The following is an 18,002-nucleotide window of genomic DNA, read 5'->3' as shown; positions in this document are numbered from 1 at the left end:
TAAAAAAAAGTAACTCCATTTAAGTTATTTCAACAGTATCACATATATTTCATTAATTGTTTGAGAATTTCTTACAATGTGTTTTAAAAATTTATCTCTACCTTTAGTTCCTCCCAGATCCATCTTCCTTCTTCACTCATCCAACTTCATGTCCTTTTTCACTTTTTTAAACCCATCAAGTCCAAGTTGTGCTGTCCAAATATTCTTGGATGCATAGCCTTTTGCTGTAGCATGGTCTTATCTGGGGCTATATAGTCTTAAAAAAAACATTTTTTTTTTCGCTTTTCTATCAGCTATTTGTTGCCAACTCCTCAGCAAGGGATGGGATTTCATGCCCACCTCCCTTCTCTGTGCTGAGATTTTTGTCTGGCTTAAGCTTGTGCAAATCTTGGGCATGCTGTCAAAACGGCTGTGAGTTCATATGTGCAGAGCTGCCTTGCTGTGTCTTTAAGATGCTGCCTCCTTGCCATCATATGCTGTCTCTGCATTTACAGTCTTTCTATCTTCTCTTCTAACAATGATTTCTGAGGCTCAGTAGGGGACTGTACAACTCTTCGATTTGAGGCTTAGTAATATCTTAGTCTCTGCTCCTTAGTCAGTTGTAGATATCTGTGTTAATTACCATCTATTGCAAATAAAAACTTCTCCAATAAGGAACGAGAGTTGTATTAATTTATAGGTATAACCATAAGTCATTAGGAGTCCATTTAGCAGAATAATCATATAGGATCATCCTTGTGGGCCCTATGATGGTGTCAGATATAGGATTTATCTTGTAGAGTGGGACTTAAATCGAAGCCTGAAATTCCTCCCATGATTGCATCAGTGGGCATGTCTTACCAGGACTAACATTGTGTAGTTCAAGGAATTCACAGCAGGACAAGATTGATGAATATTTTTCTCCTTCATTTGTATATATAAAACCTTTTAGTACTATCAAAGCTAGACAGTAGGGGTGAAACAACCAAATGATTTGCCCAAATTCTTTGACTCAAGTCCATGGTGTCCTTGTCAACAGGGTCTTAACATCAAGTTTGAAGGATATGGAAGAACACTGGTAGTTGTCTATAGTATTTGGAGGTGTATGACACCTCATTGGCCAACAACTCTATAAGAAGTAATCCATTCCTTGCACTGTGCCTTCTATTTGTTAAACTGTAGGGTCTAGTAGGGGCATTTTCACTTTGTTAGATGGTATCACCATTTTAATTCTTTTTATGTGTATATTTATGTATATATTCATATATTTTGATATATAAAGCATCTAAAGTAGTAGATTTCCATATGACATTTTCAGAAGTTCCTTAGTGTTCATCCCTCCTCTTATTCCCTGCTCTACCTTTCCCTCCCCTCTTCAGCATCAATTTAACCTTTTTGATGCCATTTCCCCTTTAACCCTTTATACCACTGTGTTTTATCTCCTCTCCCTTAGTCATTTACCACTCTACGGCCCGTATAAACTTACTGACTTCTATCGATATGGCAAACAAAACACACAAGTCTAAAGATTCAAAGCTGATATCCACAAATGAGAGAATACATGGAACATTTGTCTTTCTGCTTCTGGTTACCTCACTCAGAATGATTGTTTCTAGCTTTATTCATTTACCTGTGAATTTTGTGAGTTTGTTTTTCCTAACAGCTAAATAATATTCAATTTTTTTGTAAGTATACTACAATTTCATAATCCATTGGTCAGTTGGTGGACATTTAGGCTATTTCTCTTTCCTAAGTACTATGACCACAGAAGCAATGAACATGGATGAGCATATACAGTCAGAGTAAAATATAGAGTCTTTTGAGGATATGCCTAAGAGTAGGATAGCTGGATAATGTAGTAGATATATTTATGTTTTTTTCCCCCAGGGGGCAGAATCTTCACTGATTTCCATAGTGGCTGTACCAGTGTATACTCCCAATTGCAATGAATAAGTGTTCCTTTCCCCACACATTCAATTTTGTGTCCTTAAAAAAATTCAAGTATAAGTTGTTTTGCCAATATATTCTTGGAAGAGTGTTTTTTTTTCCCCTGAAGCATGGTATGTCTACCAGGGGCTACACTTTTAAAGAAAACTGATTCTCTCTCTCCTAGCAGCCATCAGTTGACAATTGTTCCCAGACAGGGGTGAGACTGCATTCTTCCTTCTTTGTTACAGAGTGATTTAGTGTGGCTTTAGCTTGTGGAGGCCTCATATTTGCTGACACACTGCTAGGAGTTTGTATGTGTGAGTGCCTTGTTGTGCCCTGAAAACATTTTTCCCTGTAGTCATCTCTGCCTCTGATCTCTGATTACCTATTGTTTGTTTGTTTGTTTACTGTTTCTAAAGACAGGGTTTCTCTTTATAAAACCCCTGACTAGAACTCATTTTGTAGAACAGAGAAGCTGGCTAACAAGATCCTAAGAGGGATGCATGGATCACCCTAGGAAGGAGAAATAAATGAGATCTCCTGAGTAGACTGGGGGTGAAGGGGGACAATAGAGGATAGGGGATGGGGCATGAGAATATAAGGGAACATGATGTTCGAGATAGATATTTTAGAGTATATGGAGTTCTATGCTCCCTGGTAGACCTGTTATTAGAATCTACAAGTGCAGGGACCATAATGGCTAAGTGAATCACCTTGTCTATTCACTGATGAAGACATTAATAGAGACAAGTACCTATAGATAACTTATGCAAAACATGGTACAATGTTCATTCCCTGCACTTAATTTACCCTCACAGTGGAACACCAAACCTGTTACTGGACCTACTATAACCTTGAGCTCTGAGATTTTTGCTTTTACTTAAATAAATTGTGTGTAAAAGGATATTTTGATAGTATCAAATTCATTCTACATTTGCTACAATCAAAACTGACTATACAAAAACATATGATAACAACTTCTCCTTTCTGGTTTAACAAGAAATTATGTAATAATGTTGATTTCATGTTCTCTGTAATTAAGATGACATATAAAGAAAAAAATCTAATATCAGGAATGAATTAACATACTATTAAACTGGATATGTAGGAGCTGAAAATTCTCACTTGATTTAATCTATTTATTTTTATAGTAAATAATGTGTTTAAAGTGAGAAATGTATTCTATCATGAGTAACTTTTCTATTAAAAGTACTTTCTTCTCTGCTCCCAATTTTTTCCTTGTGATTGGACATTTTTCTAACTTGTTGGAGGCAGATAAGACTGTCTGAGGATCCAAGGAAGTTGGGGTATAATTGTGAATCTGAAAGAAAGGTTGCCACTTGTTTTTGTAACCAGATGCTATTTATCCTGGGATAGCAAATGGAAACTTGATGCTTCTTTACATTATTTTCTTGGAACAGGGTTGACTTATTCATTCATTAAGTAAGATAAATTGAATCCCTGTGTTATCTTTGACATCCCATCCAAGAATGTCTTTCCAAAATAGAAGGACTTAGTAGATAAAAATATTACAACTAAAACAAATATTAAGTAATCCTCTGACATTGGTAATTGACTTGCATAAAACATTTTCTTTCTTCTCTCTGTTCAATCCCAAGGAGATTAAATTTATTTGGCTACTCATTTTTCTTATCACTCTTAGTCTAGTGGAATAATGCATCCATTAAAACTTTAGAACTCTATTGCTTTTCATACCCATAGATGAAGGCAATAAAGTGGCATGTCTGAACAGTTCATAGATATTGATACAATCTCCATTGTGGAGGTACTCAGACAAACAGATAAACCTAGGTCTTATTTTATATTTCTGGTTTGAAGTAATCTTTTGACAAATATCCAAAGATCTTCTATACATACAAAAACTAGGCAGAATTTTCTAAATTCTTTGAATTCTTTGCAGATTATTACATCTGTGCATGTTTAAATTTATTCAACAAAAATAAGTGCTTATTTTATGTCACCATTGTTATTGGCAAATAACATAAAATGATTTTTAAAAAGGACATTTTGTCCCTCAAGGAATGCATAATTCATTTATTCATTTAGTGTATGTCACATACATTTCTAGGAATATTCTAACTGAAGTCAGGTGTGAGGGTGGACCCACTTGATAGTTAATAATGAAGTACAAAAGAACAAGATTAAGAAGTGATGCTGAGCTACAGGTCAAAGATAAAGAAAGCAACTGTGTTTAAAATTATTGATGTTGCACAGAAAAATACACACTTTTCAAACTCTATAGTCCAAACATTGGGAAAAACTTAATACTGTAGCCCAGATGATTTCATACTTAAAAAAATTTGATTTTGGAATTGTATCACAAAATTTTACTTTAAGAAAGAAATAAAAAAAAATATAGCATTTTGCTGTTAACTATTTTGGTCTCTGACATCAAGGACTTTTTAAGGAGGGTATGTGAATGTACATTGCAATATTACACTTCATACTATTTGAAATCAAAGTCCTCAATCAACATTAATTAGGAGGTATTATGCTGTAATTTCTGAATATGTGCACAATGGGTAATCTTCTAAATTGTGCATAATTTCCCTTTTCTTTTGAATTTTGACATGATGCTTTACCTAATATATATTAAATTGAAAGAAGTTAATTTTATATTCAGGACATTCAAACATTAGATTAGTCTTCATATTTTCATGTATCATTTGCAAAGTTTGTGTCATTATGGAAAACTTGATCTTTATCATTCTTTTCAATGGATGCACTCTGAGGGCCTTTGGTAACAAGCTTAAAATTGTTCATTTTGGTTTTTATTCATTTCTCAGGAATTCTAAAGCACATTTAATTACACCTGACAGAAAAGCTTTGCGTGCTAATGTTCTTCTGGTTGACCCACCATGAATTCCTGCTAAAATTTTAATAAGCCTTGGAGACAATTCTCTAGAGTGTTCCTCAGAGCGTTTCCTGGACACCAGTGATGCAAGGGTATGGCATCCCATTGATGGTTGTCCCAGAGCACCCCAGGATGAACACTCTGGTTCACTGAGAGCTGTGCATGGACCATGATGCTACTATAAATGGCTGAAATGTGATGCAGCTTCCCTTGCAACTTCCTCCAACTCAGCCTAATGGAGATTAAGGTCCATTAAGAGCTCTTTGCTGCATGTGCAATTTCTATCGATCAGATTGACTCATTCTGTTTTAGCCAATGATCCTATTACAAAAACTGCCTGCATCCAGTGTTTTACCGGCACAGGGAAGCCTGAAAATTCTCTGTACTGTAATGGACAATCTAGGGAAGGGTATCACTGGAGTTGTGGGTTTTAGCCCCTGTTGAACATCAGCTGCAGCATATAATTCTTAAAAAGTTTTCAGGAGTTATCATTCATGCTCTTACTTAGTTTATGGATATAGGTTAATTCTTTGTAATTCATTTTAAAAATAGACATTTGCTTAAGAAACTTTGTTAACTGTGGTGTAGATTTTGACAGAGTACAGCATATACAACACTATAGATTTTTAAAAAATGAGGGTTATATGAGTTGGAAATATATGAAGGAATCATCTGGAGAACAGAATATTTGGTTATAATTATACTAGACTGTGTTAAATTAATAATAATCTTAGTAAAAAGGAGTCATTAAATAAGTATAGATGTTACTTATCTGGTGGTCAAATGACAAAGGAAATAATGGATCATATAGATGATGGAGGAAGTGGACCCCCTAGAAAGAGTTTATAGGAAAGAATAGAAGGGAAGAAGGAAGGGTAAGAACAGAGAAAATAAATGTAGACTACACAGCATAGGACCCTTTCCTTGAGAGAATCTCATCACATTACATAAATATTAGGCATGATATTAGTGACTTGAATTTGGAAAACACATCATATTCCCAAAACAATTTTCTATACATGATATAAAAACTTAGCTGCTATGTACTGAAAGCCTGCATTATACTAGATTTTAACACATGTTGTAACATGGAATAATTTTTAACAATTCTGAACATTTTATTGCAAACATTTTAACAATTCTGGGAATATCACTATTATTTTGAGTTTTAGACAAAGAAATAAGACAGAGAAGTCAAAGGACTTGGCCAAAGTCTTGACTTTGAAATGGTACAGTATGGTTTCAACTCAAGCCTCACTACTTCCAAAGGCACCTTCTCCCTGTCTTTCTCTGCCCATCTCATTCATTCTTCTGTCTGAATGTATGCTCCATATGTACTCTATAGCTTCAAAAGTGGGTGGGATATCATGTTGACTCCAGAGCTGCTATCTGGTTCTAAGTAAGGCGAGTGGGTGACCTCATCATCAGGATCAGAATCCAGGTGGCCCGATAAACCATGACATCATCTTGTGTTACAATCAGGACTCATATAGAGACACAGCATGCTTATCATCCTTTTTCATACTATTCAGAAATTATAAAAGTGTCATTTAGAGCTTCATTTATCGCATGTTACTGGAATTCTGGTTTTTATAGTACTTTTTTTTCCCTCTAACACTTACACTAATTCTTTGTACTATGATAGGGTATGATGTTTATTGTGCTTTCTTAAGATGGAGATGGAGATAGGCTCAAATTAAATGTATTACAAGAGGAAAGCTTCTTTGTTCTTACAGTTTTAATTTTTTGACACAATAAAAATTCACTTGTTTTTCATGTCTAGAAAATCCCTTATATTTAGTTTTAGTGAACTCTGGAGGTGGTATTAGGTGACCTATACCCCCAAATCTCACATTCAGTTTGAGAACAACAACAAAAAAAATGTATTAAATTTGAGCACAAATTTCACTGGACTGTTTTAGATGCCTAATCAGCTCCTTTTAAATTGGAAATACAGTTATTTCAATCTTATGTTGTTAGATGAGCATATATTATGTTTTGTACCAATGTGGCTTAATTTAGTTGTAAATTTGAAATATATGGGTACTTCCTATAAAAGTTGACTGATTAAACCCAATAAAAAGCAATGGAAAAAACCATGACATGCAATGCTCTCAAGTAGAAAATAGTGTTGTAATATTTAGATTTCAAGCAACTCTTCATGTAGAATGTTCAAGTGTACCTGTATCCTGACTTCCCATAGCCCAACTCTCTTATGGAGGTGTCTATGCAGTTTTGCATACGGCATGAAAAGGGGTGTAAAAGCACAAGGAGGGTAAAAATCTTACTCCATACATTGGAAAAGTTTAAATTTTATTTCTGGCAGATGTGCCTCTTGTAGGAATAATGAATTGCTAATAGAAGCAAATGAAAATTTGGATTGGGAAATGAGCCAATATCATCCAAGCATTTTCCTAAGAAACAATAGTTGACTGATCTGCACTATTAAGTTTTGTAAGAGCTTTTAAAAAATGTGCCATTTACATTTATTGACTATAAATAGAACATATTTTGCGTATTTCCTAATGTCTGCATAATATTTCAAGATAGTCCTTGAAAACGTTTATGGCACTGCATTTCGGGTTTTGAGACTTGTAAATGATCATGTCTCTTTTCTCTTAAAAGGGTATTTTGTTTTTTAAAAGGGCAATTTCTTTACTATATGTATGTTGGATGGCAACAAAATCTCAGAATCTAGAAAAATATCTTCAATGCTGTGAAATAAATAGATTTATACATAGGAGTGGTAAATGAAAAGATTACAATTTTAGGAGTAAAATGAGCAGACTCTTTCTCCCTTGCCTCTGGATGAATTTCTGTGCAGGTCCATTAACAGCTCTGGATTCATTAAGATATTTAAAAGTTATTCTAAGTATAAAAGAAGTCGTGTAACAGCACCATCATCTTGTCCATTGCAATAATGACAACTCAGGACTTCACTCGAGGTTAGAGCTGCTTTATCTCTGGATAAAGGTGCTGCAGATGGGAAGCTGCGGGGGGTGGGAGCAGTGAGCTCTGGCTGACTTCTTCTCCGTCTGGCACTTCTCTGTGTCCTACTGTGCAGTACTTCTCAAACTGGTTGGTTCTTCCTGGGTTGGAGCCAGAGACAGCAGGCAAGGTGAAGTCCCCAGAAGGCCTTGCATAACCTGCACAGTTGTAATCTGGAGCAGAGGTTCTTATAGCTTTTGAGTGTTTAACTGTGAAATGGATGGAAAGCATGCTTTCTCACAGACATAGCTTGATAGCTTGTGGGATGCTAAGAACTACTTCTACTATCACAGGGAGCTCTTGGGGTTGAAGCTCAAAACCCATAAGAAGACTCTGCGCAGGATTACAATGGGGGCAGGAGTGATGTTGTCTTTACAGATTCAGAACACTAATCTAGTGCCCACTGCAACCCAAGGGGTTTTGCTGCTGTTGTGTTGTTTTCTTTTTAGCATTTATTAGTTTCTCATCTGATACATTCACAAAACTAGCTCAACAGCTTGGTACAGAAGAGAGACTCAGAAGAAGTCATCCTTATATTCTGTCTGACCTTCCTCATTCATCTTCTCAGAAACAAACTATCTGCTCATTGCAGTCAGATTTTAAAGAAGAAGGCAATGTTGAAAGATGTCATATAACTTTCTCAAGATCCAACAGCTAATGAGTAGGGGTGGGGCCATGACACTGCTAAGAAAAAAAAAAAAAAAAAACTTCTATAAACGTACAATCATGGGTCACACTGGGAAGGGGCCTTGCCATCTGAATTTCCAAGTCTTACAGGTGATGGTGATGCTCAAAGCTCAGGACAATGGAGTCAGAGAAACGATTCCTTTTTCTGCTTTGGCACTGCTTATGTACTAATATGCACTGCCTCAAGTCCTTGTGTGGGTAGCTTGCTGGTACTGAAAACAACTTCATTTGAAGAATACCTGTTTTTAATTAATAAGGAAAACTGTCTTTTGGAAAGATTAGTTAAGCCTGTTCTAATGAACTTATTTGTGTCTGCACTGAAGTGAGAACATAAACCAATTGAACTTTAAGCTCAAAAAAAAAAAAAAAAACCTACCAACAAAACCCCTAAAACTTCAACCTACTGGCAAGACTTGCAAAGTATTAGACAAGAAGAAGATTGAGGAGGTTTTGCTAAGAAACCATTGATCTGTCCTTTTATGCACTTTAATTATTCTGTGCTTAAGCAAAGCATCATGTCAACCTGCATGCTTCTAAATATACTTTCCCTAAATTGGGTTTTAGTATCACATTGGTAGCCAACACTGAAGAGTCTACAAATGCTATAAAATGTGGTTTTATTTGCCATGCGCATCCTATTGAAGAAATTGCTTATACTATTCCTTACTTACCTCTTTTTAAGAGTCTGAATGGAGTATTTTTTCCAATCCTCTGTAGAAAGAATATGCTTTATTTGTAATTTTTATCATATGAAAACAGAAAACCATCAGCTAAGTCCATTACTGGCTTTGTATTACAGACTGATTTATATGCCCTGTCCTGCAATTTATATGATGGATCTTAAGACAAAATATCTGTGATGATAACTCTTTTTGGGCAGTTAAGTTTTTTAAATGGGTAAATAGGTTACAATGAAGTCTATTATTCTAACAGGCCTTAATGTAATGAAACTGGTCTCCTTATAACAGTTCTTGACACAGACAGATCCACAGAGAGGAATTCGAGGATGAAGGAGAAGACAGCCATCCAAAAGCTACACGAAGGGACTCAGAGGCAGTCATGGTGGTACACACCTATATCTAAGAACCAGGAAGGCTGAAACAGGAGGATTTCCAAGTTTAAGACCAGTGTGAACAACAGTGAGTTGCTAATCATCCTAGACTCCAGAAAAATTATCTTGGGGCTGGGAAATGGCTCAATAAGTGAGGCACTTTAGTTCATTTTTAATCTATCGATTTGTTGATAGACATCTAGGCTGGTTCCATGCCCTGACTATTGTGAGCAGTGCAGCTGTTGACATGGATATGCATGTACCTCTGTGTCTTTATCTACTATTCATGTATCATTTTGACAACCTTGTGGGGTACCACATTATGCTTGCAGTTCTCTACTGGGCTCTCTGTTGCCTCTCCTACATTTTTTCCTGAACCATGGTCTGTATCATTCAGCCTTTTCCTAAGCCCACTGAGAAATATGGGCTGTATCTGCAGATTTGCAATGATCTCCTGGTCAGAAATTCCTTCTGTCCTTCCAGGCTACCTAAGTCTGCCCTGGCCCTTGAAAATATAGCACTTGTATTAATGTATGACTAGACCCAACTCTGCTTGCTGTTGGTGTCTGTTCTCAGGTGTATTCAAAGCTGTTTTATAATGAACAGCCCAAGGAATTTCTTGCTTCTGAGTGCAGTTGCTATGGACTTGTTCCTGTCCTTTTTCTGTATATGTGCTTTTGTACATCTGTCCTTCATAGCAGAGTTCCTACATGGTTCAGCAGCATCTTTTATGCTTTCTATTGCTCAGGAATTTATCTCAGTCTCTGTATCTTCTTTCCTTGTGCCAAATATGCACATATTTAACTTATTATTAAGTATATATGAATATTTTTATTGGTTTATAGAATTAAGATTGATATATAAATATAATAAATCACTATACCTAAAATATGCTTTAAAAATACTTTCTACTACCTTTAAGGTTTCACTCAGAGAGATGGAAGGTGTGGCACATGCTTCCATCATGATGGAATGGATATTTATTTTATCATTATATATTATTTTTAGAGTTAAGTCAATTTCCTTTTGAGGAAAAGTTGTTTTTACATATACTCACTTGTAAGTAGTAAAGAAGACCCATGTGCAACATAGACTTATTCTTTTTACATATAAATACTTACTTCTCTGAGTGTTCAAATTAGAGAGATCTTTAAGGTCCTGGAGAGAAATCCAGTGGAATTTGGACATTTATATTTGAGTCTCTCCTTGCTGTGGTGACTCATATTCATGACAAGCATTGCACTCTCAAGATGTTGAGGAATGTGGTAAATCTATCATGGAGATGGTGGGAATGCTCAGTCTTCTCCACCATGGCTTCCATAGTCTCTGCATCTCCACCTTACTCAGTGTATCACTTGTTTTCCTGGCCTCTCTCTTCCTTTTCTCTGTCCTTCTCTTTTCTCATTCTCACCCTCATTTCTTCCCAGCCTCCTTATTGTTTTTTGCCATCTTCCATCTATTTACCTTGCTCATTTCCTTCACATTCTGTTGTCCTCCTACTTTGTCCTTCCTCATCTTTTCTTTTTATGTTAGTGATCCAATTTCTCAGTTTTCTTCTTTCACTCATCTGTATTAGCACAGCAATGGCAACCCATGTTTTCCCTAGAAAGTGGATGGGGCATAGGCTCGCACAGCTTGTTCTTTAATGCCTTTGTTCCTGTCACACACAATGACGCTGTCATTCTGTTCAGATCCATAATGCAACCTATGGGCTTTGTCAGAGGTGCCATTTTCAGTGGTGAATGTCCAGAAGGCAGGAACAAATTGAGCTGCTTCTGCTGTCCTGGGACCAATTTTTACAAAGAAGCACTTAGAGTTTGTCTAGATGATCTCACTCTTAGGTGTAAATTGGGAACAAGTGTACAACTAAAGCTCACTGATTTATAACTGGAAACATTAACTCTGCAGCTTGGTGCGATCTATGTAGAAAGTGGCCCCATGGACATGAGACATGATTTAACACACGTACTCTGATTGCCACCATCACGATGTGAATGCAAATGCATGATGTGAATTCTTTGAATTGAAACATAAAGTCAGTTGAGGACAAAGATTTGGTATCTCACAGAGTTACGTTCCAGTCCTGACTACATTTCTTCATAGAGACTTTCATCATGTTATATAACTGTTAGGCAGCTCAGCAAGGGTAGAATGTGAACATCTCCCTAAAGTACTACTGACACACTATAAAACTGATAAACATGGTATTATGTGTGTAAAGGACTATAGTAATCCTTTTGCTGTGGTCTGGGAATGTCATAACAGAAACCATAGAGTTCCCCTGGTCTGAGTTCTGGTAGAGTACAACCTCTTTTTCCACACTCATATTACACACACTTCACACCTCAGTTTCTTGTGTCTGGCTATGTGTCTTGTCTGGTACTTTTCTCTTACCATAAAGAGATGAAGCATCAGGGCTTTTGGTCTGGAAGAAGCCTTCATATTTTGCTGGGGAATAAAGTACACACAAACAAATAAATCATCTTGACAGTTCAACATTAACTAAGCAGTTTAACTGTTAAGAAAATAAAGTTGTTGAATGGGCAGCAAAGCAGTCAGTCTGGACAGTTTGCTGTTTTTCTGTAACAGTTACAAAAAGTATTGAAATATGTATTTGTTTAACTAACAGAGAAGAATGTAGGCTGGACAGCTGCAAACATGGCCAAGATAGTACTGCTTCTTCTCTTTTCTTCCCAGAATATTACTTTCCATCAGTGTTCTAAGTTGAGGTTTCTCAAGTCCCCAACAAAGTATTTTCTATCTCAGATGTATTTTATTAAATAACCAACGTTATATATGATGTCAGATGGTTGAGAACATTTAGATTCCTGTGCTTCAGCACTGAGGCAACTCTGTGTTTTCTTTCTTCTCTCTGTCTCTCTCTCTCCCTCCTTCCCTCCCTCCCCTCTCTCCTTCCTTCCTTTCTTCTGCTCTCATACAATACTTCCTCATCGAAGTCTCCCCTCCCTCCACTCCTCCTAGTCTGCTCTCCCCCACCACTGTGAATTCTTTTTATGCCATTCCCACTTGTTGCACTGAAGGTGTGCTATGAGCACATAGCTGAGTGATTAGTGGCTGAGAAGGGGTGTTCCCTTCAGTGACTTAGGCTTGTCTCATCACCTTGGTTTTCTTTGTATCATGTTTTTAAAACTCTCATCTCATCTTTAAAATCCAGTTCAAGAATATCTGAGTCCATTTCCTCTATCCCTCTAGTCCATGATCTTCTCAGAACATGGATTGTCTCCTTAGATCTCTGTTTTTCTAAGCTTCTTCATGTTCACTAGAATTCCACAAGGCCTAGCATAATAAGTACCCACCTGAAGGGTTGGGAGTCCTGTGACTGTACTGCAGACAGCAGTGGGGAAACTGTTGGAGCATATCCACATGGCATGAAAAGTTTAGATCACAATGTTTTTGGTGAGAAGACTGAAATGGTTTGAATTATTTTTATTTAGTGTAAATTTTATATTTCTACCACAGTCAACAGAACAAATGTGAATTTTGGTTCTCAATTGATTCTGAACATGAGAAGAAATAATTTCTCTATAAAATTAGACTGAAAATTCCTTCAGTAACTATAATAAACAATGTTTATCAAGGAGCTATCAGGTATTAGATAAGGAGCAACATTTCCGACAGCCTGGAAGATAAGTAAATTAGTTTGAATTAATTGAGATATCATATCTGAGCATACAAAGGGATTCTGAATATTTACATTCAACCAACCACTCATGAAAATATTTGAAAAAGTAATGTTTGTCTTGAATATGTATAGATATATTTTTGACATTCTTTAAACAGTATAGTATAACAGCTATTCATATAATATATACCTTGTATAAAGCATTATAAGCAATTTAAAGATGATTTGAAGCATATGGGCAGATATGTGTAGGTTCTTTGCAATAGTGTGGATTCATGCATAAAAGACTTGGTATCTTCAGAAGTCCTATGTCTAATTCTGTGATACTGGTGGGGGGCAGTGCTATACTACACCAGGATTAGTCCTCCACAAAATACAATAGAATACCTCAGCTGAATTCAAAAGTAAAAGATGACAACATTCTTCCTAAATTTAAGTATTAAAACAATATGAAAACCTAAAATGTGGTCTTTTTCTGATCTGGCACAAATGGTCCCTGCCCTTGAGACCATGTAGTATTATAGAACCAGAACTACCCCAGCCGATTTCAATGTTTTAGTCACTCAGTAAGCTATACTGGTGAATGGTGGTGGCTTCATAAACATATAAACATACTTGATAATTTCTTGAGCATCCTGATTTTCCCAGCAATGAAGTGGTGATGCTAAGACGGAAGATTGGAGGCTTATCTTTTTATCCTAATATGAAGTAGACTTCAAAGGAAACAGAAATTTCTTTGGAAGTTTAAAGATGCACAAAGTAAAACCCATATTTATTAAAAATCACTCACTTTGGTGCATTTGCCATAATGAGAACCTTTTTTTTTTTAAATCTGTGTTCTATACTACAAGCTCAAACAGTTTAGGCAAAACACTAGAAAACAAACTGGAGACAAATCTTACTATCAAAAGCAAGTTCAGTATATATCCTTTGATCAAAACAAAATCAAACCAAACTCTCATTTATTCCACTTCCCAATAAACGCTGATGTTCTAGATGACAACATTCAGTAACTACATAATTTTCAAACACATAAGAATTTATTTTATGGATATGATTTCCATAAAGAGATGGAAAAATGAACTGTAATCCAAATCAGAAAGATTTCAGTAAACCTAAAACTTAAAATTCTTGCCATATAATACTTGTTGGAAATATCTTTTAGTTGTGAAATTTTATCCTGTGAACATGACAATGAAGAAACTTTAAAAAATTCCTAAGTACCTATATTATTAAGTATCACATCATACACATATATACTGCTACACACACTCATACATATAGTATATGTCAAGCATATACATGGACTATATGTCAAACACACATAATACATACACAAATATTATAGAGTTGCATATACATAGACTGAGTTTCAGCAGACTTGAGACATTATATTGGATAAATTTTCATATTATAACAAAACACCTGAAATAATGAACTCATCAAGAGAACAATGGTCATTTTAGCATACAATTTGAGAGACTCTAGTCTATCTGTGGTGGTCCCAGTTACTTTTGAGTCTCTGGAAATGTAGTATAAGTAGGAAGCAAAGGTAAGAGGAGACGGAGGTCTTTTTTTTCTTTTAATTCGGGTACAGTCTCCCCTTCCTCTTCTGCTTTCAGTCCTCTGGCCCCCACTGTTCCCACCCTCCCCAACCCACTCCTCCTCTGTTTGTGTTCAGGAAAGGGTGGGTCTCCAAGGGATGCCAACAAAACGTGGCATATCAATTTGCAGTAAGACTAAGCAACCTCATCATGTATTAAGGCAAGGCAAGGTGACCCAGTATGATGAGTAGGGTCCTAAAAGCCACTGAAAGAGTCTGAAACAGTCCATATTTCCACTGTTAGGAATCCTACAAGAGGGGCAAGTGACACAATGTAACATACATGCAGAGTGCCTAGGTCAGTCCTATGCAGGCTCCCTGGTTGTCCATTCAGTCTCTATGAGCTCCTAGGAACCCAGGTTTGTTGATTCTGTAAGTTTTCTTTTTCTTTTTCTTTTTCTTTTTTCTTTTCTTTCTTTCTTTCTTTCTTTCTTTCTTTCTTTCTTTCTTTCTTTCTTTCTTTCTTTCTTTCTTTTTTTTTTTGAGACAGGGTTTCCCTGTGTTGCTTTGGTGCCTGTTCTGGATCTTGCTCTGTAGACCAGGCTGGCCTCAAACTCACAGAGATCCACCTAGTTCTCCCTCCTGAGCGCTGAGATTAAAGGTGCCACCATGACCCGGTGATTCTGTGAGTTTTCTTGTAGTGTCTTTGACCCCTCTGGCTCCTACAATCCTTCCTCTCCCTCTTCTACAGTATTCCCTGATCTTCGCCTAATGTCTGGCTGTGTGTCTGTTTCTATCAGTTGTTGGATGAAGCCTCTCTGATGACTGTTGGGCTAGGCAGCAATCTATGAGAATAGCAGAGTATCATCAGGCATCATTACATTGACTTCCCCCCACCCCTCCGGTCATGTTTGGTTCTATCCTAGGTCTCAGGGTCATCCAGGCTTTGTCAGGGATGGGATTGCTCTCCTGGCATGGGTTTTAGGCTAGACCTTACCACCCTTACCCTAGCACATCTCATAGACAAGGCAGATTGTAGGTCAAAGATTATGTGGCTGGGTTAGTTTCCCACTCTCTCTGCTTGAAATCATGCCTGGTCACAGGAGAAGGCCAGTGAGACTGGGATCTTTTCAGGGGCACACCTCTAATGACACAAAGAGCTCCCATTAAGTCCTGTCTCTTATAGGAGTTGTGATCTCCCAGTAGCCACTCCAGAGATGAAACCTTTAAAATATTGTCTTTAGGGAACACTCAAGACACATGCTACAGCATGTGTAGCTATGTATACACTACTTTGGCATGAGCAATATATGCCAACTCTGCAAACCATTTGGCCATTTTAACTAGATATGCCAATGGCAGGCAATATTAATTGACTCAACAAAAACGTTATGACTCTCTCTATTGGGTACTATGCTAGCTGTTGGAATCTCAGTCATGGGCAAGCCCCAGTTTGGTGGTCATGGGTCTAGTTTATCAAGTTCAACATAAATTCTGCATCTGAGGTCATCTCATCAGGACCATGCTCTGTATCACCAGGCTGTGTATGGTTTTACATTTTATATGAAGGGTCACTGAACAATGTTAATGTAGAGGGTAAAGACTGGGACATTGATGAATTTTCATGTTGAAAGCTCAGAAAACAAAAATCACTTCTCTATGTGGCTTTTGAAAATCAGCAATATATACAAGAATTTCAGAAAGATGACAACTAGCAGAAAAGTGCCTGTTGTGAAATTCCAGTCATTAAAATGCTGCAATTATGGATATAGATGTTTAGTATTTGAGCATGCAGGTCTGTGGGAAATGACTACAAATGTTATCTCTATTTACAAATCAAGAGATGGGGGCTTGAAAGACAGCATGAGATATTGTTTAACTAAAGAAATGAGTCAAATTCTGTAATGATATACCCACTATGAGTCTGTATGCCCTCAACATCATCCTTTCTGTAGGCTTTGCTGGTTTAGTATCCTACTGCAATCTTTGGAGATTTCAATTTCCAAATTATTCTATCAAAGTAATGTGTACTGACCTGACAGATAGTCTCAAAACCTGAGGCTGAGGATTCCAGATGTAAGGACCTAAGACAGATTGTGAAGAATATACTAAGTTTTTGGAAGTTTTGGTACTTAGATCCAAACTAATTCCAAGGTCCTGAGCAGTTTCATCCATTACAACAGAGGTGGCAGGTTTCATAAGAGTGAGATGATAAATTATAAATATTGCTATCCTGGCTAAACTCCAAAGTCAGCAATTAAATAATGGCTATTTTTAAAAAGTAGACAAAATTAATTCTGTAAAAAAAAAAAAAATCAATCAATATCTGAGTTGTCCTCTGTCTGTATCTCAGAACACTTAGATTGATCACTCCACTCACCTGGTGTGAGGACTATTATGAGCAGCACATAAAATGGAATGCTATATGAAATTCCAGTTGGAAACTTGGTCAAGGTTAATGTTCAAGATGGCTAGTAGCAGTGTTTCTGTAGCACAGCAGAAGCACACAGGTATATGGATGTCCACATACAATCTCAAGAATAGGGTCTATTCCACATTTTCTCTAGGAAGATTTCTTTCATTCAAATAGGATGATCTGGAAGCATGTGAGTGTATAATTTAGCTATGTTTAACTTGGGATACAGGATACAGTAGGTTAGTAATCTGTGGAGTTCTTCTCTCAGCTGACTTGACAATTGAGATTTAGAAAAATAGAACTTTCAGGAAGTAAGGTTAAACTCTCCCTGAAGTTTCTCCTTTTTAACTACAGAGATCTACTTGAAGCAAATGACAAGAGAATCGTTTTAGCGGCTGTTGCTTTGGGGCAAGTACTTCACATTCCATTCCTAGCTTTTATGTAAGCCTTTTCCTGCAAATTTTCATATTTTAACTTGTTCTTTTTCCAGAAAAATCCAGTGTGTTTTAGAGGGCACAATGTTTCTCATTTATAAGAAGACAGTTAAGCTTGGAAAAGATAAATATCAGAACTATTACAAAAAGCTACCGAAACTCGGGTCTTCTTTTTCAAATTCATTTTTTCCCCAAATCTTTGCCGGCTTTATTGCTCTTAGACACAGAACTTTTTCCTTCTGTTCACATTAGGTACAGCTCCTTCAAGCTGGCATAGCAGTTTAAATTGCCACTGGGAAAGCCAATAGCTGTAAAGAGGAAGTAAGAGGATGTGACAACTCTGACCTCAACATTAATTATGCATCAAGTGGTAAACAGCAGGCTAAGGCAGAGCCACGGGCACTCATATGTGATGCACATCTCATCATAATAGCTGACCTTTGGTCTTGGTAGACAT

This window comes from Onychomys torridus, chromosome 2 (assembly GCF_903995425.1).
Source record: "Onychomys torridus chromosome 2, mOncTor1.1, whole genome shotgun sequence".
Taxonomy (NCBI): Eukaryota; Metazoa; Chordata; class Mammalia; order Rodentia; family Cricetidae; genus Onychomys; species Onychomys torridus.
Note: the sequence above shows the minus strand (reverse complement) of the source record.